The 26,424-nt window shown below is 40.1% G+C and overlaps 1 pseudogene across 1 annotated transcript; it reads right to left on the reverse strand.

Annotated features, from left to right (window-relative positions):
• Positions 1-2,819: 2,819 nt before the first annotated feature.
• Positions 2,820-9,261, reverse strand: LOC100273668 (acyl-CoA binding protein pseudogene; annotated as a pseudogene). Its single transcript, NR_158573.2, has 18 exons — positions 8,901-9,261; positions 8,633-8,703; positions 8,132-8,195; positions 7,984-8,055; positions 7,638-7,838; positions 7,463-7,540; positions 6,781-6,891; positions 6,610-6,658; positions 6,436-6,497; positions 6,072-6,211; positions 5,456-5,579; positions 5,261-5,375; positions 4,912-5,000; positions 4,751-4,834; positions 4,521-4,645; positions 4,038-4,201; positions 3,332-3,391; positions 2,820-3,240 (listed from the first exon to the last, which is right to left on the reverse strand). The product of NR_158573.2 is annotated as an acyl-CoA binding protein pseudogene (transcript).
• Positions 9,262-26,424: the final 17,163 nt, after the last annotated feature.

The following is a 26,424-nucleotide window of genomic DNA, read 5'->3' on the forward strand; positions in this document are numbered from 1 at the left end:
TAGGAATTTTGATTGATACTTTGCACACATAGCTCTTTTATATACCTTTGATCATATTTCCTTCATGTGCTATGACTAATGTGTTTTCAAGTATATTCTTATAGTAAGTCATAGATTGAAAGGGAAATGGAGTATTCGGCGACGACAAGGCTTCCACTCCACTCTATCGGTATTATTTACCCTTCGCCGTCACTCCGCACCGCTCTCCATATTGGTATAATCTTTCACTTATATATTGTTTGCCAAAGGGGGAGAGAATTTAAAAAGGGCTCTAAAGACTCTGTTTTTGGCGATAAATGCTAAAGGGGGAGAGAGTATTAGCCCAAAGCAAAAGGACCACACCACCACGCCAATTTCAAAAATTTTCGAAACAAGTTATTTTCAATTGGTATTTTTGAAATTACTATTCCTCTAAGAAATTCTATATCATTTGGTATCTATATTTTAAGGAGGAGTTTTTCAAAATTAGTATCTAAAATATTTGATCCTCTTTCAAATGGCAAAAACCCTCTTGAACACTAAGAGGAGAATTTCATTAAGGGGGAGTTTTGTTTAGTCAAAGGAAAAGCATTTGAAACAGGGGGAGAAAATTTCAAATATTGAAAATTCTTCTCGAAATCTTATTCATATACCTTTGACCATTTGCAAAAAGACTTTGAAAAGAATTTCCAAAAGAATTTGCAAAAACAAAACTAGTGGTCCAAAATGTTAAAAGAAAGAAATCAATCCATGCATATCTTATGAAAGTATAAATTGGTTTAATTCCAAGCAACCTTTGCACTTATCTTATGCAAACTAGTTCAATTCTGCACGTATATATTTGCTTTGGTTTGTGTTGGCATCAATCACCAAAAAGGGGGAGATTGAAAGGGAAATAGGGTCAAACCTTTCCCGAAATGATTTTGGTGGTTGAATTGCCCAACACAAATAATTGGACTAACTAGTTTGCTCTAGATTATAAGTTCTACAGGTTCAACACAAACCTATAAAAAGTCCAAGATAGGGTTCAAAAAGAAAGGAGCAAAAGAAACCGAAGGCTGCCCTGCTCTGGCGCACCGGACAGTGTCCGGTGCACCAGGGTGGATCAACTCGAACTCGCCACCTTCGGGTTTCTGGAAAAGCCACTCCGCTATGATTCACCGGACTGTCCGGTGTGACACCGGACTGTCCGGTGTGCCAGCGGAGCAACGACTACAGCGCAACGGTCGACTCCAACGGAAACCTGAAAAGCGCTACAGTACGCGGACAGTTCGCGTAGAGTCAGAGCAGGCACCATAAGGCGCACCGGACAGTGAACAATGACTGTCCGGTGGCCCAGGCTGTCACAGCTCCAACGGTTGAACCCTAACGGTTGGATGACGTGGCTGACGCACCGGACAGTGTCCGGTGGCGCACCGGACTGTCCGGTGCGCCCATCGACAGCAGCCCAACCCCAACGGTTGGTTTGGTGATTGGGGCTATAAATACCCCCAACCACCACCACTTCAAGAAATCCAAGTTTTCAGCCATTGCATTCAATACAAGAGCTCTAGACTTCACTCCAAGACACAAATCAAGAGATCAAATCCTCTCCAAGTCTAAATTCACTCCAAACATTTAGTGACTAGTGAGAGAGAGATTTTCGTGTTCATTTGAGTTCTTGTCGCTTGGATCGCTTTTCTTCTTCCTCATTCTTGTTCTCAACACCTTTGTAATCAGAGCAAGAGACACCAAGTTGTGGTGGTCCTTGTGGGGTCTAAATGACCTAATTGATTGAGAAGAAAAGCTCACTCGGTCTAGGTGACCGTTTGAGAGAGGGAAAGGGTTGAAAGAGACCCGGTCTTTATGACCACCTCAACAGGAAGTAGGTTTGCAAGAATCGAACCTCGGTAAAACAAATTACCATGTCATCCGCGTTCATTTGCTTGTGATTTGTTTTTGCCCTCTCTAACGAACTCAGTTTTATTTCTAACGCTAACCCGGCTTGTAGTTGTGTTTAAAGTTTGTAAATTTCAAATTTGCCTATTCACCCCCCTCTAGGCGACTTTCAATGGGAAATCGCGAGACGAATCCATTAAGACTAATTAATCAGTCATTAATACTCCTAATTAGTATCTGAAGATTGATGGAGAAACTTTTGTGAACTAAACATGCCCTTAGTTCGCAAAAAAAATCTTCAACATCAATCTCGACACTAACTAGAAGTATTAAGCGTGGATTAATGACAAAAACCCATTTCATAACCCTCCTAATTTTTTTGAGACAAATCTAACGAGTCTAATTATATCATGAATAGACAACGTCCCCCACTGGTCTGTGTAATTAGTTTTGTAATTATTTTACGTTTAATACCCCTAATAGACCTTGAAAGGGACCTCCAAAATTTCTACCCAACTAATCACGCCCTAGTCGGGGATGTTGGAGAGCCAGGACGCCATGTATTTTCATGTGCTAAAGTCAAAAAAAACCTTGTACGAGACTACTCATGGGCCATAAATTTAGTATATGAAATTTTGCTTCACCATGTAACAAGAAAAAAAAACGTGTTGTGACATTTTTGTTTCCTGAGATGAGAAGTATTCGACTAAGTACACGTTGATGGAGTTGTTCTCCGAATTTTCGCATGTGCTCCTAGGCCATAGCTTATTTACACGTGGTCTCCTTCCTGGCCAAGAAATCAAGTTCCAATTCAATCAATCATAAAAAATAAGAGGAAACACACGTGTTTGCTTAAGTGCACCACGTGTAGAATAAGCAACCAGCCATGGTTTTTTAAAAAACAAGAGTCTCAAACGAATAACATATATTGAACCATGTCGTCAAAAGGAGGACCAATACATGATGACAATGTTGAAATCTAGCTTTTCAAGAAATAATGTTGAAACTTCCTGATACATTTGAGTGATTGCAATACGCCAAAACAAGGCATAAAACTAATGATTTCCTTATCTTCTGTGGTCAAAATGAACACGAATTCAGTAACTGTAAAAAAAATATCAACGGGTATATAAATGTTACAAGTATAATATATGAATCACGGCCTGTATGAACTAAAGTGCTGCCCTCACGACGCGATCACGATTCAGATTTATCATCAGGAGGGGTACCAACGAGCCAGCTCCACATGCCCCCAGAACTTTGCCGCTGCTTTGCGTCCAGCGCTGCTTGCTCTGACGCGGCTCTGTGTCGTCGAAGCAGCTCGACCTCCTTTTCCAATGCATCCATACTTTGAAGCTTCTGTCGTAGTTCCGCAACATCGACCTAGGGGGTGTTTCAGAAATTATGTATGATCAGAGCATTGTATTTATCTGTCGTGCAACTCGTTTGATTGCAACAAGAAGCCAATGTATACCTCAAGTTTGAAACATCTTGACTGCTCAGCAGCAAGTTGGCCACGGACGGCTTGAAGTTCCTACACAATTTAATAAGAAAAAGTAAGGACCCTAAAACCAACATAGGAAAAATTTACGCAGCAGTGGTTCAACTTAAGGTGTGTTTGGTTCCTATGTACTAATGTTTAGTCCCTATATTTTATTTCATTTTAGTACCTAAATTGCCAAATATGGAAACTAAAACTCTATTTTAGTTTCCGTATTTAGCAATTTAGGGACCAAAATGGATAAAATAAAGGGACTAAAGAGTAGTCCCTATAAACCAAACACCCCCTTACTTTCCTTAGATATAAAACTAAAATGACAAGTAAAAGCACAAAAGTACAGTTTGTCTTACACAACTTATCCTAATTTTAACTTAGAAGTCACTTTGCTCCAGTTTTGTTCAATATGTCATGATAAATGTTATATAAAATTATGCATACTGCAGCAATGAATTAGACTCATACAATATTCAAAACAGCAAAAACTGCCCCCCCCCTCCTCAAGAACGTATACAATATTTAGTAAAAAAGTAGTTCAAAGGCAGAATTTAGACTTCTAATAGTTCCTATAAGAATATAATAGTACTACTTGAGATGCATAGTAACTGTTCAAGAAGAGGTTCATTAGATGGCTGAAAGAATATGTGCTAGTAAACTACGACATAGAAGAAAGATGCCTTGCCTTTGTGAGTTCCACATTTCTGGATTCTGCTTGAGCAATGTATTCTTTAAGTTGTACAGTTTGCAGCTGTTCCCTGTTAAGTGTCGCTTCTAGTTCCTCTTTCTCAGCTTTGAGAGCTGCTAAGAACTGTTCACTTGCTTCATCAGTACTGTACTACTGTTCTTCTGGAACCCAGAACAGAGATAAAAGAAAGGAAGTATGAATATCCTCAATAACTCAAATCATAATTGGTAACAGCATCCACCATAAAGAACTTTGTACAAGACACAATCTATGTTACCGAGTGCCACAATCACAATTAGCTGCACTGTGTAGTTTGCAGAATTTCAACTGGTATGAATCTTAATCTTAATTTCTACAATACACACACAAAAAGTTTTTTTTGGGTTGGCTGTGGGTGTGTGGGTGGTGGGTGGGGTGGGGTGGGGGCAAATTAGTCGAAGTGGCTGTGCCGAAACAGGAAGCACCGGAGCAGGACATTACCAGGTCTGAATCAGCACTGTCCACGCCAATCACCATTTCAACCTCTGGTTCGACGACCCTAGATCTGAGACAGTTTCTTCTTTTGTGGTGGACTTAAAATCTGATTTGAGGCTAAGTGTATAAACCTGTTCATCGCACGGAAGAAGTGTTGGTTGAAGTTAGTTCCACATATTGTTCATTGTATCATATGCAAGTGATAGCTTTTAGCATCAGCTGAAACTGTCAATTACCTCATTGCTGTATCGTCCATTGTATCCTCCAAATGAGATGAGATAATCGTATCCATTGTAATTGCTATGCACTAGAGTCATGCCCTAGATAATAACAAATTAAAATGTCAGCAGTCAGGTAAACATAATTCTGACCACCAAATACTGTTCAAGAGGTATACCTCACTGGCAAGGGGAACTCGTCCTTCCGCAGTGCTAACCACTGACCATGTCAGAGTTGACATGTTAAGAACAAGAGTATCAGAGACACCTGTAGAGAATAGTAGAGCTAAGTATTCACTTAATAACATCAAAATGAAAAGAACAGGTTTAAGGGCCCTGGTTAGGGTATGTTGGGATCGTGTGGAATGACAGAACATCCAAATGAGGACTGATGGGAAAAAATCCCCTCAAGAGGCAAAAAGTCACTAGTTACATGAGTGTAAAAAATAACCCCATAAATAAACTCAATAATGATCACATCACAGTTATCAAGAAGCATTTTTACATACTAAGACATCAAGTACTTACCACTTTTATTATTGCCACCCCCAACTATGTACCAGTTCTCCCCGACAGTTGCACCAGCATGGCCAGCTCTTGGGCTTGGCGTCAGGCCTTGTTGTTTGGGTCTTGACCACTCCATCTGTAGTTCCAACAAAAAAAAATAGCAGTCACAGATAACACACAAATCTTTACAGACTTCCAGCAAGATTAAGTTTGCACCGTCTGCAAATCAAGGACATGTAGGTCGTTGAAACATGTCGCATGAGATCCCCCACCAAAAATCAAAAGATAGCGGTCAGCATGGCAAGCAGCAGCATGATCCGATCTCGGAGGAGGGGTGCCTCTAAAACACAAAAGCCAACACCACGATGAACTGAATTCAAAATACAATAACACAAGGTTGGCTTTAAAAAAGACCATTGCTTTGTGATTCAGAACATGTGCATGATGACCTAGAGAGATTATTCCACAAACCACATATACATGTTATTAAAATACAGCCTTTCATAAAAAAAATACATTGGGGGAGGGGGCGTATATTACACCTTCATAATGAAAGTGTAAATACAAGATAACCTTACCTAACTACGAAAAATATGTTTAAGGTCTTGATACAATCTATATTTATTTTGCATTTTTATGTTAGTAAAAGCTAATGCTTGATAGCGCTAAAGTTACCATGTAAACCAATCATGCTGGGTTACCAGTGCGCCAACCAAATCTAGGAGCTTTTAAAAAAATACATTTTAAGCTCACATAGCAAAGATTCACGAAACAAATAATGGCCTTATCTTCTCATTAGGTGTGCATTAAGAATCAAGATTCTTGTACTTACATTGCATCCACATCATCCCATGTCATGGTTTCAAGATCAAGAATGTGCAAGTCATTCAAGAGGCACCGTTTTGCATCTTCACCACCGAACAAAACTAGTGTTGTTCCAACAAGAGTCACTGTCTGACCTCCGCGAGAAACCTACAGCAGATGAAACTTACATAAGCAATGTGCATTCCTGGGTATATAACTGGATATTCGATACCAGAACTGAGCATTGCTTTTATGTAGATTTTTTTTATCAATAGCTTCACAATAAAAACTTTTAAATCAAGCACGGACCAATGTAAGAAACCACCTGAGCAAAGCACGTAAAAATATACATGCTCAAATGTAAGAACAGTGGATTGAAGAAAAACTATTACCGGTGATTTTCCATAAGTCCTGACAATAGACCAGGTACAAGTATGCGGATCAAATTCCTTAACTACAATATAAAGGCACCAGAAGCAAAGTGACATAAAAAAACAAATTAAATGCATTAAGAGACTTAATCAGTGAAAAGTGTCGAAGTACATACAAGCTGAATTTTAGCAAACCTGTAACACCTTCAGATGGATCTTTGGTATGCCCAGCAATGGAGAAAAACTTGTTGCCCCATGTTATCCACAAAATGGTACAGAACAAGAGGCAACCACCATTAGCTACAGTTTTACAGATATCTGACTTTGCAACAGTTCAAGTGCTCAACTAGTTGTGCAGAAGCGTACCAATGAATGGCCAGCACAAGGAGCAATTTGTGAGGTTTTTGCTGAATCAGAAGATTCTGCTTCCAATTTGGCATCAATCTTTGACCAAGTCAAATTCTTCAGATCCAAAGCCTATTTTGTCATGAATTGTGAAAAAGAGACATATGTTAGACGAGTGATACTTAATGTTTAGCTGCTTTCAGAAGACATTTTAATTGCCAGTGCCTGCAAATGAATTTGTTTTTCTTCCCTTTCATACTGCTCTTCAAGCTTCTTTCTCCAAATATTATCTAAGCAACTTTGACTAGGATATTCTACCTAGGTTGGTATTTTTAATGCAGATGAACCATAATTTTTAGGGAAATAGCTTTAAGTTTGTGATCTCCTTGCACAGTGATAATACCCAATTTAAAAATGATCTAGTAGCCCAGCAAGTTTGGCATAAAGAAGCACATGGAAGACTCATGGTTGCATGAAAAACATGCTCTCACATCACACTGACTCAACAAAGGTCAAGAATAGGAACCATAAACAGAAATGGACAATGAATCCAGAGAGTGTATTCAATAAGATGCATTACTTAAGGATGATCTGATCAAAAGCAGTAAAGCAGCGCTACACAGTGTCATGCTTAGAATCCACAGCTGATAACTTAGGATGCATAGATATGGCCTTGTAGGTTGCTGTATTCAGTTGCACATACCTGGAGGTCACTAAGGTAACACCCGTTATGGTTTCCGCCAAATATATACATCTTATCCTGCAACACAGTTGCTCCATGCTATAACCACCAAAGTTCTTATTATTAGTACTATAAAAGTAAATAGAAAAATAAAAGTATTAAACGAAGGAAGAGGAAATTGAGGTATCTGGCTCACCTCATAACGAGGCTTCGGACGATGGCCACTGATAGCTAATGGTGTCCATTCGTCAAGAGAACTAACAGTACTAAGGCCTTCCAAAATAACATCTATGTCCTGTGTTTCCACAGAACTTCCATTTTCAGAAATGATTTTTGGTTCTGAAATTGATGTTCCATTCGTTGAAGCCGGTACAATCTGTGGCTCTTCTTTTGGTTTCTAATAAAATGAAAAAATGGATAACTTACTAAATCTGTTCAGAGCTAAACAGAAATGGAGAAATAAACGGTAAAAACAATATAATCAGAGATCAAGATGAATTCTGAATATTCAGAGAAGGAATACAGTCGGTAGTGTGACTTACATGCATTTGAATATCTACAATGGGCTCAGAGTTGAACTCAGGAACCCTTGAGTACCATCCAGGATCTTCCTCCTGCCACGATACCAATACATCTGTCAGATCAATTTGAATAGCTGCACACTGAACACTGTCATGTAATCACTCGTACCTCCAAGATTTTGACAAAAAGACGCATCGCCTCAGCCGATGGCATGCTTCCAAGTCCGTGCCAACTAAAAACACAGATCATATAAGAAATGAGTATTGTTTTCAGGACATGCAAATGCAACTCAATGGTAAACGGTATTTTCTGAGAATTTTCCACTCCAGCTATCCAGGTTGGGGATTCCATAATCTAAATAACATGAATATTATGGGTTTTTTTTCGAAAGACATGGATACTATGGTTATTGCAGCATAGGCATTTCATTTGCTAACTCATGACATGGAGCAAATTCCCATTCCAAATTCTGGGTTATGTGATAAGCATCAGCAGACATGGGAATGAACTATTCAATTGTCTATGCTGACGTCTAGCACGCAACTACGCAAGTCACATTTCAAGTTACAAGTAAATCACTATGCGGTCCACTTCCACTGATAAAGCGAACGTTGGCTTCTACCCTGACAACGGGAAGCAGGATTGAGTGCAGTGTCCAGTCGAACTAACCTGGCCCATTTGCTCTGCTCCACGGGGTTCCACGCCCTTGGCTTGGGCACATTGCACGGACCAACTGTGGCCTGCACGAAACAAAACCCAAAATCACCAACCGAATTGCGATCACCAAAGCATATAGACGGGGACGAGCAAACTAACGACACGATTCAACCCCCGACCAGCACCACTTCAGACAATTTCACGCTAGATCCACGCAAAATTTCAGCTCACGATCCAAATTGATCGCCAAAATTAGCAAAAGCATCGGCTGACGCATCACCTGCTGTGCAGGCCGTAGAGGAGGAGGTGGCCCCACCAGCGCCGAACCCCGCGTAGGCTGCGGCGGCGTAGAAGCGGTCGGGGTAGGCGAGTCCAGAGCTCGCCATGGCCGGCACCGCGCCCTAGATGTCGCCCCCCCCCCCCCCCCCCCCCCCCCCCCCCGATCTCGCGCGGGCACCGGACCACCGGCGCGAGACGGCTGTTAGGATTTACTCCTCCGAATCCCACCTCCTCTTCGTCGTCGTCGCGTGGAAATGGAAATTTGCAGAGTGCAGGGTGTTAACTGTTGAACACACAAGGTCCTCGCGCACGGTCAGTGGCGCGGATAGTCCGCGTGCTGATTCAAGTTTTTTTCAGGATTGGTTAGGTGAGAGATTAATATGGGAACCGATTTGTAACCGTTTAGATCTCCCCTTTATATAGACGAAGGGCTACGTCAAATTAAAATAAAATCTACTTCTCGTTTTTTTACCTTATGCATTAGGAGTAGTTCTAGTTTAACTTAGTTTAGCCTTCTTCTACCTCAAATATTCACCCCGCTTCGGCTCTACGTCGACTAAAGTTGTCTTAAGTGGTTCTAAAGATCACACCGATACTTTTTGGCGACTCCGCTAGGTACATATGTCTAGATCTATTAAAATCAGACCCTCAAATGGCTGGTTCTAAAGATCACACCGATATCTCCCCAGACAATATCCTTAGGTCAGCTGTAGAAAGCCTATCGCTCGATGAGCAACAACAATATGAAGACTTCATGTGTCAAGCGAAGAAGAGATTTTTGTCATAATTCACGGGGATCGTCACCAGAAGGTTGTCAAACATGGAGAGATCGAGGTCACATCTCTTCTACCTTCGTTTCAAATCTCCAATGTAAGTAAACACGATAACATCCAATCTATTAAACAGTATGTAGATCAGCAACAAGATCAAATGAAACAACATATTGGGGGTTAGAGGAATCAATTAGAAATCTAACACGTTCGTTGGAGAAATCTGTTGCTCCTAGTTTTTCCATCGTTTGAAACTAGTAACAGGATGTCCATGTCTAATACATCGGCAACAAATGGAGATTCGCAGCCCCAACCATTATATGGTATTGTCGATGAACTCATATTCAGCGCAAATACCATCACCGTCGTCCCTGCTTGGCAGATCGGTGCCCCTAGACACGATCTGACCGTCTGAGCTTTTGCCTGGACAGTCCGACCCTTACGCGGACCGTTCGATTTTCCCTATCGTACTATCCGGGGCCACACCAGGACTTTCGTGTGGCGCCCCATTAATAGCGAACACAAATTTGATACACATGCATCACAAATTTGATTCATACAGTGACCACTGGATATGCATCATCATTTATCCTAAGGATGGAAAGGTGCTGGTGCTCGACTCCTTGAACTACGACCCTTCGACCTATGCAAAATTACTCAACATTTTAGAGTTGTAAGTCTTTTCTATGCATGCAGACTTATATTGATGAGAATTTGAGAACAACATGGTGATTCTATTTAAGATCACACGGCATATAGGTTCTATAAGTGGCAATGTGGAAAGTACGACTTGTCCAATAAAGACTTGCCACTAGACATCCATTATAATTGGTCGGTAAATATGTGAATCTATGAATACATATCATACATGTACGTACATAATGTACGTACATACGACAATGTTACAACAAAATAACTAATCTCATGTTATGTAGTGCCACAAGCAAACCACCACGATCGGTCCTATGTGGGTTGTGAGAGTTCACGAGACATAACGAATGATATAAGCCAGGTATTATTAGTAATAGTCGTATATGTATTTATGTCATTAAAGATGTAAATGTGTTATCGAGTGTAAATATATAATGCTTATAAACTTTTTTTACATGAATTTCAACGAGTATTGTATGATATAATTGAGGACATATGCACATTCGTATTGAAAGAGGTCATTCTCGTTAAAGGAAAATATCACAATGCTACCGATACATTAGCTAGGCCAAAGTTTAGAGTAGTAACAGAAATTAGTAGACTATCTCTTAGCCGAGATAGTTATTAGAGCTTAGCTGAAAACTTCGATGTATAGAATGTGTGATGGTTGTAAACACAAGACTTTGATGTATATAATTGTATGATAGAATGTAATTCCATGTTACTTTCAATATGAATATCAATATATATAGATATAGATATATATATATATATATATATATATATATATATATATATATATATGATTGTGTGTAAATATATGTAAAACTCATATTTGTTTGAAAAATTGAAAAAAGACGGATAAACTACCATTGGTGTCCTAATAAAGAAAAATCAACAGTGAAAAGTGCATTTTCACTAGCGGTTTTATTAAGCAAACCGTCAGCGGAAGTGCATTTTATGGCGATTTCTTTAAGAAAACCGTCAGTGGAAATGTCGATTTGCACTGACCCCTACACTGGTACTGAAAAACACCAGTGCAAATTTTTCTACATCCGTCACTATAGAGCTTCTATGTATTAGTGTCGTTACTCAGGAATCCATGCCCACCAACATGATCACTAACGGCACCACCACTGCTAATGACAGAAGGAAACATCTGCATATCAGACATTAGCCATGAACGTCGCATCACATTCACATCAGCGGCCGTTACCTGCATGATTGCGTGCATGATGGCCATGTCCACTGGACGCCACTCAAACAATCAACCGCTCTGAGCCCCCCAAGATTTTATCTGTCCTCTGAATGAATTTTCAGAAGCACACATCGCAATCGCGCACCACACAAGCAGCAGCTGCAGCGCACTGACGAACTGAAGTGATGATGGCATGGACGAAAAGGACCGCACTGCGCAGGCAACCGAGACATGATCCCCATTAGTGGCCAGCGGGGGGTGGTGGCCCAGTAAAAGCCGCATCTTGGACCCAAACCAGATTATTGGACGGTTCATACCGTGACCAGCCACTGGATATGTACTGTAGGTGTATGCAATTGCGCCACGGACTGGTGCAGTATCATACTGTCAGTTATCAGGATAGCGAAGCAGTCCTTGCTTTCAGCAATGGTGACATCAGATCACACAGTCATATAAAAATGTCTTCTCTCCATCTTTTTAACCATCAGGCAGGAAACAATGGCAAGTGGCCATGACTCCATGAGTCCTGCAGCAGCTCGTTTGATCGATGAAAAGGCTCAAAAGCATCTGCTTTATGGAGATGATGACATGAGGTAGAGCGGAGGGCCGAGGGCCTCCTCTCCTTTGGTCCATACGGCCATGTCGCCCTAGGTACTGTGTGGACTCTGATGGTTTATAATGCCAGTGGCCATCACCGCATTTCGAGTTCGCCAAGGCATTTGATGGGTCCTGAGACAGACTCACCACGGTCACAGGGAGGACGAGGGGGGTACATGACGGAATCTCTTGGTTTGCAACCCAACGGCAAACAAGATTTTGAAAAGGATAGCAGGCTGGCGAGGCAAATTACTCTCTTTCTGCAGCCAGGGTAACCGTGATTAAATCTCGCCTTGCCAGTATTCATGTTTATCTTTAGCCTTTCATTAAATTTCCTGAATGGGCCATTAGAATCATTCCCTCTCATTTGGCAAATCGCCTTTGGAATGATAGTGAAGGTGCACTGTGCACATAAGTATAGTGAATTGGGATAGTGTTAAAGTGTGCTAAAAGAGTTTGGAGGAATAAGGTATCGCTAATATGAGGAGATTTAAATATCTGCTTATTAGCTTATTGGGCCAAGAGATATAATGTAGATGGCCATAAACTATGGAGACAACTCATTGACTTCAAGCATGACACAGATAGGTCTAACATCTTCTGCAGCTCTATTCAAATTTTAATAGGAGGGAATTAATCCCCTTTAACCCCTCAATTCATACCTAACTGAACAAGCCTTAAGTGGTTTATGTCAATATGTGGACAGCTAAAGCTGCTAAGATGGCTTTTTGTGGGAAGATTAGTAATGGGAAGAAGCTTAAATTCTGGGAGGGTGATTCAAGCTTAGCCATTCAGTATTGGGTATCTATATTTAGTCTATGACAAAACTCAGGCAGTTCTCGGTTTGTGGGACGGTTCAAATCTTCAATGCTCTTTTAGAAGATGTGTAGATGATAGCTTAATTAATCTCACGCTCCGTTGAATCATTAGAATTGAATTCCATTCTAATAATAGTAATTTAGGAATATACCAATTAAGCAAATTTGGTTTTATGTAAAATATATCTGTATACTATTGTATTATTAACAGAATATCGGAAATATTTATGTGCTACACTTTTACTATAGATTAGTGAGTCGAAGAGCGTCCTATAAGTTGCAGAGTAGAAATAAATTCTACTAATACATAAAACTATTTCCTATTCTCCACCCCATGAATTTGAGATATGCTTAATCTAAACTTTGGAAAGTGATGCAATATCAAATTCCAAGCTAAACAAGTTACTTTATTAAGTGAATTTCAATTCCTCTCAAATGAAGACATCCAAATGCCCCGTCACCGTCAGGTTAGAGGTAGTGCAACCGGCTTCAAGTATTACTTTCTCGGATGCAGGGTCTTAAATCTTGAGTGAGATTTGCTGAAAACTGACAAAAACGCTCATTCTTAGGTTAGAGGTGTCAAAAAATGTTGTTGAAAAATTCATGGTTTTGGTGCCAAAAAACAAAAAAGGGTTCTAGACTTGTTAACCCGAATTATCCAACCTTTTAGTCATTAGATATCCATTTCCCACACCGTTAGCAGCTGATTCTCTCGTCTAGTTGCCCTCTATGCTTAGCCGCTCTCTCCGATCCAAGGCGACACCACTTCTCGGTGAAAGAACAACGATATCCGCACGCTCGACGTTGGTTTTTGGCGAGAAGATAATGAGATCTGGTGGATCCGCTCACGCGCTCCAGGTGGCCAATGATTCGGTGGCGATAAACAGCGAGATTCGCTTGATCGCAATCAGTTTTTGCCTGCCCGACCGCGTTTCCCACAGGAAACAACCTCATATGCGCGTGCTCGGCGGGATAGTGAGATTTGCTCTAATCTCGATGGTAACCTCTGTATCTTGTCGTAAAGTGACATTATTTGGTGGGATTTAATGAAAATGGTGAATTTGTGTTGGATTTGTGGCCCTAAATGATATGTAGCGGCTTTTTTTGTTATTTATTATGTTATTTTGTGTGTCATATGTAGTTTATAGTTGTTAGTTATATTTGTATTATAGTTGGTTCAGAGTATGTAGTGTATTATAGTTCATAGTTTTTAGTTGATATTTTAAATGTAGTTGTTAGTTGTATTAGTACATGTTAGTAGTATTAGTTTCATAATTGTTTCCATTGTTGTAGGTGAAATATCGGACCTACCGTGGGAGCATTGGGTCTGGTTCCAGGTGCAAGCATTGTCGTGAAGCGAAGAGTGATGGCAGTGCTACTTGTTTGAAGAATTATTTAGCACACCGAGGCAAGGATGATGTGAAGAATTGTCCATCTGTTCCTCTTGAAGTAAAGTCATTGTTTGCTGGTGAGTTAGACAAGACAAAAGAAAAAGAAGAGACAGAATTTGGCAGAGGCAACAGATATATGAAGCAACAAGAACTCATTATGTGAAGACAATATGATTACAATGTTGAACTTCAGACTGCTCTTCATTAGTCTCGAGAGGAGCATGAATTCAAACAAAGAGTTAGTGCACAATATGATAGGGGTGGTGGATCTAGGCTGAGCCAGGGGTACTTCAAGGGTCAGGACCACTGCCTAGGATGATAGCAAGGACCTGGTCACAAGTATCTAAGCAGGTTAGAGACTACAATCTTGATGTAAGCTCTAGACCACGTCAACATAGGATAGACATTGGGCTATGGACAAGGGTAAGAGTTCACTAGATATTCTTGGAAGGGCTTGGGCTAAGGTGTGTTATGATATTCATATTATCTAGCTAATTTTATTTTATAACTTTGCATAGGGTCATGTATATGGAATGGGCACAAACCTGGATGCTTCCAACAAGCCTGAATATTTTAACTCAAGTGAAATATGTGCTTCCAACATGTGTGAAGAATTGTGTTATGAAAAAAATTATAAATACTTGTATGTCACTATTGTAACCTTCTGTTGCTTTATGTTGAAATGGAATTGTGTTTTCTATTGGTATAAGTATGTTTATGTAATTTGGGCATCAATTTATTTGTGAATATATTATTATTCATTATGTAGTGTGATTTAAATAATTTACAAACATATCCCGTCAAAATTTTAATTTTTTCATAACTTATTCACGTTCCTCAGTATAAAGTGGGTGAAACCCACTTGATTTCAAACGAAATCCGGTGAAAAATAACAAAATCCAAATTTTGAATTTTAAAATTTCAAACTGATCAATAAGGACAGTTTTTAGTGGGTTTTTGGTTGAAATCGTTCTCGTCATCTAGTGGGATTCGACAGCAAAACGGGATGGTTATCCATGCTCTGATGAAGATGAATCACTAGTTTGGCAATCCACCTCCAATGATAATTATTCTTATGAGTCATTATATAGAATTATAATTTTTAGATGCATTATCATAGTACATGTTCATGTTGTTTGGGGAATTAAGATCCCTCCTAGAGTATAGTTTTTCATTGATTATTGTCCAAAAAAAGTTTTAAGTAGGGATAATCTTAATACCTTAAGGGTTGTCGAGGATAAGTCTTGACTATTCTTGGTGTGAATTAGAATCAATTAAACACCTGCTCATTGAGTGCTCTATTGCCATGTGGTGTTATCTATCCAAGATATTTGATAAACAAGTAGGTGCATATCTCTACTATACAAAGCACCAGTTTCCATGGTTTCCACCATCATCGTGCTCCCCACATCTAAATGATAAAAAGCTAAAACTATACCAAAATGAGAATTTGAACCATGGTTGTTGTCTCCAAACCCACATTCACACGCGCATAGCCAATAGAACAGACATATATTTGTGTCTTATACTCTATAATCAAACATAAAGAGAAACCATAGCAATAAGAAACTGTAGCAACATATGGGCACTTTACTAGTTTTCTATTGATTCGCTAGTTATGGATTAGTAATAAATTGTGTAATATTTTCTTTTTTGCTACCCTGTGAGGGCTATGGCAGATGAGAAACATTTTTTGTTTCTAGGACTTGGGTTGGAAGGGGATGAACTACTTATTGTTGAGAATAGCAACTATACTCAAGGTTGGAGGTTGCTGTGTCCTATGGAGAGAAGACAAAACTTTGTAGCAAAACCCAATCTATTGTTTTCTATGACCACAAAACCATTAAGGATTGATGGATAGGTATGTTGATAGATGAGCCTCCAAGATGCTATTTTAGAAGGTTCACTGCTGGGAAGAAGAGACTCCAGAGAAGTTGCAACCATTATTGTCTAGGGACTCAGATGAACTTGGAAGTCTGGGCAATGGATGGGTTTGGTTGGTGAGAACAACTTTAGTAGCTAGATTCTTATTGGCCTTAAAGCTCTCCTAGCTTGTTAGTTAAATTGTGTTTTTGTTGTCTTTGTTTCTGAAAGGGAAATGTGCCATAGGGCCATTTCTACCTATTTTGGTGATTAAGTGTCCAACACAACACATTGGACTAACTAGTTTGATATGAGTATGAGCACATGTTCACTTGGAGGCAAATTGATGGAACTAAGTCCAAATGAGAAAATCTAGAGACTATAAGTGCAACTTTGGGTAAAACAATATAAACATGAGGTTTAAGTGTTTGAATAAGTTGGGCATACCCTATACTATGTTTCTAGCACTTTTGTTTGGCTACTAACTCATTTCTGCAAGAAAAGTGCCTTTTGGACTTGCTTTTGGGCATATGGCAAATCCTAGAGAAAATCTGAGAAAGAGGTATGGTTCCCACACTTAGTCAATTGGATTAGGTACTAATGTTTGTCTAAGTTGTAGGGAAACCCCCAAGTACAGTCAAAAAGGATTGGACGACTTAGGCTGAAAAGAGCCTAACTTGTGCAGTTGTGCTGGTCCGGTGGTGCACCAGACCGGGTCCTTGGGGGCATGGACTTAAGCGTTAGGGAGGTTGGCACACCGGACTGGTCTAGGTGCACTGGACCGCCTCCGTACCTGAATAGTGAGTTGTTAGGAATTTATTTATAAAATTCACTAGACTACTACTATTCATGGTCCGGTGTGTCGCCGGACCGTCTGCAACGGTCTGGCACCGACGGGCGCCAGCGCGCTAACGGCTAGCTGATGTGGCCCACGGTTCGAAGGCGCACTGGACTGGTTCAGTGCCATGTATATATGGAAATCACCCAATCAAATCCTGGACTGGGGGCACGTCGACCCATCCGGTGGTGCACCGGACCGGCTCAGTGCCCCCGCAATGAGCAGATTTGTTTACAAATTTTCTATGGAAGGAGGCAATGGTTCTTGGTCCTTTTGTGGCCATAAAAGTAGCACCATGGAGCCTCCATTTAGTACACAAGCTTCTTAAGAGACTCTCAACACTCCGACAGTCTACCACAACTCAATCGTGCGATTCTAGCAAGATCCGAGCGCCGTCTTTGTGTTGTTCTTCGTACTTGGTGTATTGTGCACTTGTGTTTCTCTCTTTTGTGTTGATTTGCTAGTTTTGATCTCTTGTGCTTGTTCTCTCTCTCTCTCTCTCTCCATCTCTTACTCTGATTTGTGACTCTGATCTTGTGTACGGCTGCAAGAGACTCCAACTTGTGGAGATTCCTTGCGAACGGGAACAATCTTGATATAAGGAAGAACTGTGCGCTCAAGTTTAATCTTTGGATCACTTAAGATGGGTTGAGTGCAACCCTTGTCCATTGGGTCACCACAACGTGGAGTAGGCAAGCATTTTAGGCTTGACTGAACCACGTAAAAAATTATTGTGTCTTGTGCGATTATTTGCTTGTGATTTTTCTATCTTCCTAAGTCTCTCGTATTCACTTGTAATATTGCTCTCAATCTATTCTATATCTTGAAAGAGCAATTAAGTGAAGAGGACTTGTTTTCTCCTTCTCTTTACTCAAACTTGGTTTTAGTTTGCACTAACTTCATTTTTAGACCAAGTCTGTGTTTTTAGTGTTAATTTCACAGGATCACCAATTTACCCCCCCTCTAGGTGCTCTAAGTTTACTAGTTGTAAGTGAAGCTAGAATTCTATCTAGTGTGGGGTGAAGTTATGTTGTAAACACTGCTTTGGTCGGGCCTCAGTGTCAAATTCTGAAAAAAAAACTATTCTTGGGTTTTGTGACTAATATAGGCAGTTAGTTATATTTATTGTGTGGCTTTTATAATTTTATGATAAACCAATCACTAGAACTAACACATGTATTTTATTATATTAGACAAGTTTGTATAGTGTTGCAAGGTCAAGATGTGAATGCAAACTGAGTAAAAACACAATGGATCATACAATGAATAGGTTGATTGGAACACAACAAGTCCTATAGTTATGATTAGTAAGCTTGGCTGGAGAAAAACAAAGTTTAATATACAATACAATGAAGAAAAGAACCACATAGCATATATAGGAGTGAAATTCCTATGCTAGGGACCTTCAAAGCTTTATGTTCAATTTTGGTAATTGAGATAAATAGTGGACTGACCTTTACTTTAGGGTTATGCATGAATTTGGTTAAGTTTACATTCAATATTGAGCAAAGATGGCAACCATAGAGATGATGTGATGATCACAAGTGTTGAAGTGCTCAACATGAAAACAAAAAAGACAAAGACAAAATGTTAGGGCTTAAAAAGATATAGATAGGGTATTTTGTTTTACTGGTAAAGGTGTGATATTGTATAATCGGATTTAGATATATGGTCATACTATGAAGAGAGGAGCTTAATTAGATAATTTGGTCATCAAGTGCTACTAGTTGGAATTCTACGTGACGAGGAGGAAGACAAGTTGTGGAGATGGAGTTAAAGACAACAAGTTAAGGATGCGGTCGAGCAGTCATGTAGAGCACTTCACAAAAATCTTATTCGTCCTTTCCTAGCGTAGGATCGCTAAGGGCAACGGTTTCGGAGAACTGCTCTCCCGTTCGACGGTGCACGCTAGTGGTCGGAATGAAGTAGCGTACGCGGTTACGTAGAAGGAAGGAACAGGTGAAACCTAGATGCGCTAGTGTGTTATTTTTTCGATGAAAGAACCCACACGTATTTATAGAAAGAAACCATGTTTGAGTTATGTCTATCCAAAACCAAGTCGGTTATGTAGATCCAAAAAATCTGCAATAGATAAGAGTGTCAGATTAAGTGGATAAACAAAATTGTAAAAGAAAGTCGCATGCATGCAAGGCTTGGACACTAATTTTGGCAAACCATTCACGCGTATGATGTGCACCCACACCTTTACCAGACCAGCCCGGTGAGGTGAGGCGAGCGCATGTATTCTTCCTTCTACCTCTCACCCAATACATGAAAAACTATGAAAAGCACTCAACTATTTAAGTTGTGTTCCATCCACCTCATCTAGCAAGGTGGAACTAAATGTGTTCACACAACTCTTGCATGAATGTGCCTTTGAAATTTTCTAACAAATATTTTGAAACTAAATGGGTTAATTCCAAATAATTTCAAAAAAAATGTCATTTAACACGTACATCTGGTAGGGCACTTAAGATATGTGTCTCCAGTAATTGATTTAAAATGTGTTGGAGCCAAATGCCTCTGCAAATGGCTTGTTAATAAGAACCATTTCACAAATATGGTTGGCATATCCATCTCTATAATTAAAAAAGACCATCTTTATGGCCTCTTTTGATTCATAGGAAAAGTAAAATTAAGATATAGGATTGAAAATCCTATAAAACTTGTTAGGTTCACATGAATGCAGTATAGAAATAGTATAATAAATTTTATTTTGACTCCTATTTTGGAGGGAATATATAGAAAAATTAGCATCCAGTCAAACCTCTTGGTAGAAATCATACAGGTTTTCTACGCAAATCCAAATAACAATTCCTTTAAAATTGTTATATTTTTATTCTGTTTCACAACTACATTTCTGTTGAATTTCTATGTGTTAGGGGCCTTTATTGTCTAAGGTCCTCAAAGCATTGTACTATCAAATCAAATATGTTTTAGGAACTCTAAAATGATAGTGAAGCTGGCCTTTGTCCGAAGTAGCAAGTGAAGCGAAGACGAAGCTAGGAGCTTCAGCTCCGTAGGATTGGCGCGCGAACGAGACCAAAGGAGTGGCCTAGATTTTCGTGGCATTTGCGCCCGAAGCAAATGTGGAAGTGAAGAATACAGAAGCTTGACTAGCATGACAGAAAAGAGAAAAGATAATGTTACCCCCACAAGATTTATAATTCATGTGTATAAAGTTTGTGGGCATGTTTGTAATTACATATGAAGTTGTACCTTGCCACTATAAATAGGGGCACAGTGCCATGCATAGCACTTACTTTTTGGAACGAGAGAGAATCCAATTTCTCTGACTCCGAAGTTGTATTGTGCTACCTTTGTGCTCTCCTTTGTAAAGTTGAAGGTATACTTGTAATCATTCACGGCACGAAATAACGAGGGGTAAAATGTGCAAAAAAAAATAAATTGTTTTGCCATGTCTCATCAATATGATGTTTATAATCATTATTCATCTTTTTATCCTTCTCCCTTTAATTCATGTCCTTAAGGAAGATTAATTAAGGGTGAAGGAAGAATTAATTCATCTGTGTTGCCTTATTTTTGACTTCCCTCAGGAACCAAAAGCAAGTGACCAACATTGGCGCCCAACTCCGATGAACTCACAACAACATCCACATCTCCACCATGTCTCCAAAGTACTTACCTCATGGTTCTATCCTTACTCCCATAGATTAGAACCAGGATGAAGAAACACTTCTCCATGAGGCATAAACATAAAAGAGAAAAGTTATCGACCCTTCGCCATAGGATGACCTCGATCGGGAAATTCAGAATCTCGAAGCTATCCAGCAACATGTTGATAAGCGCAAAGAAAAGATGCTTCATATTTCTCAACTGCAAAAGCAAATTGACAAAGTGTTGGAGCAATTGTGTAATATAACGCAACAGGTTGAGCAACCATAAGAACCAGGCCATCAGAATAACCTTCATCATGAAGAGCAAGGCTATGATGACACTTCTCCATTGGCTGTAGAGTTACAAGCTACACAATGGCCACCATTGTATAGGCCACCTCAATTGTAGATGTATGATGCTTATCAGATCCAAAGCGGTTCCTGATGAGCTACGAAGCTACAATTTCATCCTATGGTGGCAATGCGACAATGATGGCAAAGTCTTTTGTCATGGCAGTCAGGAGTGTAACTCAAACCTGGTATTCATCTCTTTCATCAAGCACTATCTCATCATGGAAGAAGGTAAAAGACATGCTCCCACTAGTTTTCAGGGTTTCTAGATGAAGCCCATCACTTCACAGGCCATGTTTCAATGTACACAAGAGCAAGATGAGTACCTTTAGGCTTACGTCCGAAGGTTTCTTCTACTCCAGGCTCAGGCACTAACTATATAAAATGACATTGTCAAAGAAGCAATTATCAAAGGACTTCGTCTAGGCCCAGCGCCTTAGTACTTTACTAGGAAGCCCCCTCATTCCTCGGAGAAGCTGCTACAGAAAATAGATGAGTACATCATAGCGGATAATGATTTTCACCAAAGGAGGGAAGAAGAGCAAAGATATGTAGAGACAACCAGGGGCTTTAGAGGAAGGTTCCACCCAAGACACAAAGTATCTACAATTCAAGCCAGAATGAAGATAAGGTTGGCTGGTCTCAGGGGCAGCAAAGTCAGCACCAGGAATCAGAAACACAACAACAATCCTCACAAAGCAACTTCCGTCCACCAACTCCAAGGGGAGGAGGAGAGGTTGAAACTTTGGAGGAAGATTCAAAACATAGCCAAGAAAGTTATATTATGTTTTCTGTGGGGAGAACAAGGGTCGTACTACAAATACCTGCTAGATTACTAGACAAAAGCAAAAAGAACGCACTGCTGCTGCTCAAACCACTCAGTCGAAGGAAGTGTTCAACACATCCTCACACTATTTACCATATATTCCTCATCATGTTCAGCATCAAGAGCCGAAGCCTCAACTTTCAGCCTCTATTGCCTCAACCAATCCTTCGCCTAACCATTGGGTGCCTCCCCCATCATTTATCCTAGGCCCCCCTCCATATGATAAAGTGCATGCGCCATCCTCAGTTCCCAGTATAGGATTTGCAACAACAGGACAAAAGGGAGCCCTCCGAGCTTGCACATTTAACAACATGGTTCTAGAAACTAAACACATATAATAGGCCCTGAGGGGCTAGACCAATGAAACTAAAGTCATCACAATAAACTTGGATATCCCTTTCGTACTACTTAATTGCCTTGTAATTTCTTTTCATTGTAGCAGACTACGAAGATGTGTATCCCTTTCAAATTTGTAAATGTAACTCTAGGATTGCACCTTTGAGTGCAACAAAAAGCGAAAAGATCTCGAAAACCTTCATATAAAGGTTGAATCAAACACCTAGTAAAGTTAAAAAGGCTCCAAAGTGTTCTGAAGGGACCGCAGGGTTAGAAAGAAACACCTAGTAAAGGTGAAAAGGCTTTAAAGTCGTTCCTAAAGGAATGCAGAGTCAGAACGAAAATATATAGTAAAGGTGAAAAGGCTTTGAAGTCGTTCCTAAGGGAATGCAGAGTCAGAAAGAAAACACCTAATAAAGGTGAAAAAGGCTTTGAAGTCGTTCCTAAGGGAATGCGGAGTCAGAAAGAAAACACCTAGTAGAGGTGAAAAGACTTCGAAGTAATTCCAACGGAACACAGAGTCAAATCATGAAGGCCTTTGTATGAAGGCAATATCATTTACAGTTTTTTATACAACTTCATTACAAATACTACATACTTCTCATCATTTGCATCATTGCGACATACCATGGAACATACATCTTCACATTATTGCATCATTCGCATGATAGTAATCTAGAGTAAATACCATAAACCTTCATTTGGAAGAGCGGTGAATCTAACCGAAGTCTTGCTAAATGCTTCTGAGCAATATCATACGTGTGTGATGTGTTTGGCTTCTATCAATTATTTTAGAGTGGAAGGATTACAACGTTGTTCATCGTCTTTGTCACGTGTGAAAAGAAGGTAAGGTGTTTTTCGCCTTCGGCTCAAAAAGCACAATTTTTAATTTCACACATCACAAAGGCACAAGCATATTAACAGAACGAAGCTTTTTATATAGTACACAAATAGTATGTGAGATGTTTTCTACAGATTAGTCCTCCTTAAGTACCTTGTCACAAATGTAATTACAAATCTTAAGAACAACTTCATCCATGGTCTTCTCCACTTGATCGATGGCGGCTAGCACAATTTTTAGCTCTATGTTATCCTTCGATTGGTATTCTTCAATCACCCCCTGCGGGAGGGAATATTTTAAAGACAAAGTTAGCTATGCGTATAGAAAAAATAAAATCTTCGGCTAGAAGATGAAACTAATACCTTCAAGTTCCTTTATCCTTTGGGCCTCCCTGAACGCTGCGGCCTCCATCGTGACCTTCTCCATCAACAAGGCAAAAAGTGTTAGTAACAAACTAAGCCAATGGGCAACAATGCAAATTAAACTAATAATCAAAAGACATTTTCCCTAATATTCTTTGTTGCTTCAGTGGATAGCTCCCTCCCCGGCATTCCAAATGTAAGTAAAGAATTTCCTTCCTAGGTTGGTGGCTTTGGCTAAGGGTTTCTTCACATCCCCCAAGGAAACTGTAACACCAGATTGGATAGCAACTTTTACATGTTCGCAACTAGGTTTTTCTACAATCGAAGCCATGCTTTGAGTGTCTATCCATGCGTAATAATCCCCCTTGGTTAATAGAATTCCACCGAATGCCACCACCTCCCCATCAATCCACTTTACAACTCTAGTGGCATCACCGTCCACATAGTACTTTTCAATGGATCTAGCCCCAACTGAGGCGAATGTGTCTTTAAATCTCCGACAACATTAGGAAGCTATGAATAAGCACTCCTCCCTTGAGCTTTGTAGCTCATCAACGACCCTTTGAATATGATCCTTTTCATTGTTAAAGATTTCCTTCTTTGCTTTCTCCACTTAAAAATTTACACTCAAATTGCCCAGCTCATCTTTAAGTTTTGCAACTTTGGCTTGGTAGATTTCAGCATTCTGTTTCATATCATCTTCTAGCTCTTAGAAGTGTTTTGTCGGTTGCAAATTTATATCTTCAAGCTCCAAAATTTTGTCATTTTTAGCCTTTTCGGCTTCTAATGCATCATTCTTCTCTTCAATCACCTTTTGAAGCTCACTTTGTCTTCCAATTAAATCCTCTTCTAAAATGTTAAGCATCTTTTCCTTTTCTTCGTTGTCATACCAAAGCTCAGCATCCTTCGAGCGTAGCTTCATGATTGTTATCCGTGCGACTTCAACTTCGGTATTTTTTTGGACCTTCAGTGCCTTGCTCAGTATAAGTCCCTATGTGCCGTAGAAGCGAAGCATAAATTAGTCCTCAAAGGATTCAGAAAACTAAAGCAACACAAAAAAAAACAAATGTGTGTCTACCTTCAAGTGTGTAGGCGAGACAGTTCGAAAAATCTTCGAAGGGCATCACAGATAACCTATCTTCGAGCTTCGAAAACTCGATGGTGTCCATCATATAGTGACATACATCAGTCTCTAGGTTACCCGGGCAGCTGGTAAAGATATTCATCTAGCCCACCACAAAAAATAGTCACCCCTGGGCAGCAGCAAATATAGTCATCTCAGCAAAAGCACCTGTTCCAACAATTTTCCTTGTAGTCATTTCTTTGCCAGCCGAGTGGTAGGCCACAAAACGGCCCGGGTCCAGTTTTCCTTGTTTCAAAGGGCCTTCCTCCCTAGAGGCCTTCTCCCATGTTGTAATCTTCGACTATTAGGCCCCTACAACATTTTTACCTTTATTGTTTTTAGGGATAGTCTTTGGAGTATCGCCCTTGGATTCGCCCAATTTTGTCAGCGCAAGCACCATTGTAGCTTCAGCTCCCTCTATAACTGTTAATGGTGTGGCCACAGGCTGCTCTTCAGCTATTGTCGTTGTTGTGATCGCTCTACACATACTAGTTTCTTCTATCACCATTGCTGTGACGATGACCTTCTCCCCATGAAGCCTCTAGAGTGTCTTCGACTTCATTAGTCTCCTCATCTATATCCTCATAAACGAAATCACTTATTATGGGGGTTATCCAATCGCTTTTCTTTGTAGTTTCTGTTAAAAGCATCAGAGTCAAGGTTTTCTTCGACTCCATATCCATTTTGGCCAGAGGAGTTTCGTCAAGAATAGGCCACTCAACAACTTCCCCATCCTCAAAAAATTCCTATAAAAATATGAACAACCCATCAAAAAGAAAGTCTCACGTGACAAAATCCAAGCATTACCAAATGTCAAGCAAAATGCCATTTTGTATCTTTGGTAGCTCTAGAGCCCCAATGGTTGGCTTTGGCTCGATAGCAGCAGCTCTTTCTTCGAAGTTATTCTCCGTCCTAGCACGCTAACCTTCAACTATAGAAATCCTCTGGCATTTGGTGGTAACCTTCATCTACTTTTGTTTTCTCTTCTTTCCCTCACCTTGAGCTAGTTGGGGGTAGTTGGGATATACAACCCCGATCATGTCAAAAACACGGTTCAAGTGACGCTTCTTCTGGGCTCCGAAGGCAGCAGTTAATGCTTCATCTTCTTTCTTGTTAAAATTCTGAAGGACTTCATTGCATTTATCTTCAACATCCTCTAGCCATTGGTCGCACGGATCTTCGAACATGCTCTCAAATTTGTATGTATACTTCAGCCTAACGAGGCCTGGTTCTTGCTCCAAAGAACTATCATCCTTCGGCCCCAGCATGGACCATTCGGTCCTTAGAGGGCTGGTGTTAAATGCCAAGTGCTCCTGAATAAGATCTCATGTCCCAACGTAGGTGCAAACTGTGTTGAAAGCAACCATAGCAACTTGAGCCTCGAAGTTCATGTAACAAGTTAGCCTCTTGAACCCAAAGCTAAGCTTCATAGGCCTCTAGATTATGCCCTTGATATCATCCCTCTCTTTTAAGTCACTCTTCATGTAGAACCACTCCTTCATACATGACTTCAGCCATTTGCTACGATATGCAAGGGCTAAGAACTGTGCTTCCTGACAATAAGCAAAATTATAACATCATAAGTTATTGTGAAGATGCTCTTTACCAACTGCTTTTGTCTGGTAGTGCAACTCAAGAAACAAAAGCATTCCACGCTTGGCTCCATGTCCTAGCTTTGAATAGCCCAGATAAAAAGCTCAAGCCTCATTATCGCATTAGGAGTAAGTTGATGCAGATATATGTCAAACCTCTTCAGCACCCCCACTACCATCTTGTGTAGCAGAAACCGAAGTCTAGCCTTCAGAAAGCTTCGGAATACCACTACTTCAGAAAGCCCAGGGCGAGTTCAGAGGCTACTTTCTCTCCTACCATCTCTCAAAAACAACAAGGTCTCTAAAGAGTACGGAGTACATATAAATAAGTGCTAGTTCGAAGCAAGCTTT

The sequence above is a fragment of the Zea mays genome, chromosome 9 (assembly GCF_902167145.1).
Source record: "Zea mays cultivar B73 chromosome 9, Zm-B73-REFERENCE-NAM-5.0, whole genome shotgun sequence".
NCBI lineage: Eukaryota > Viridiplantae > Streptophyta > Magnoliopsida > Poales > Poaceae > Zea > Zea mays.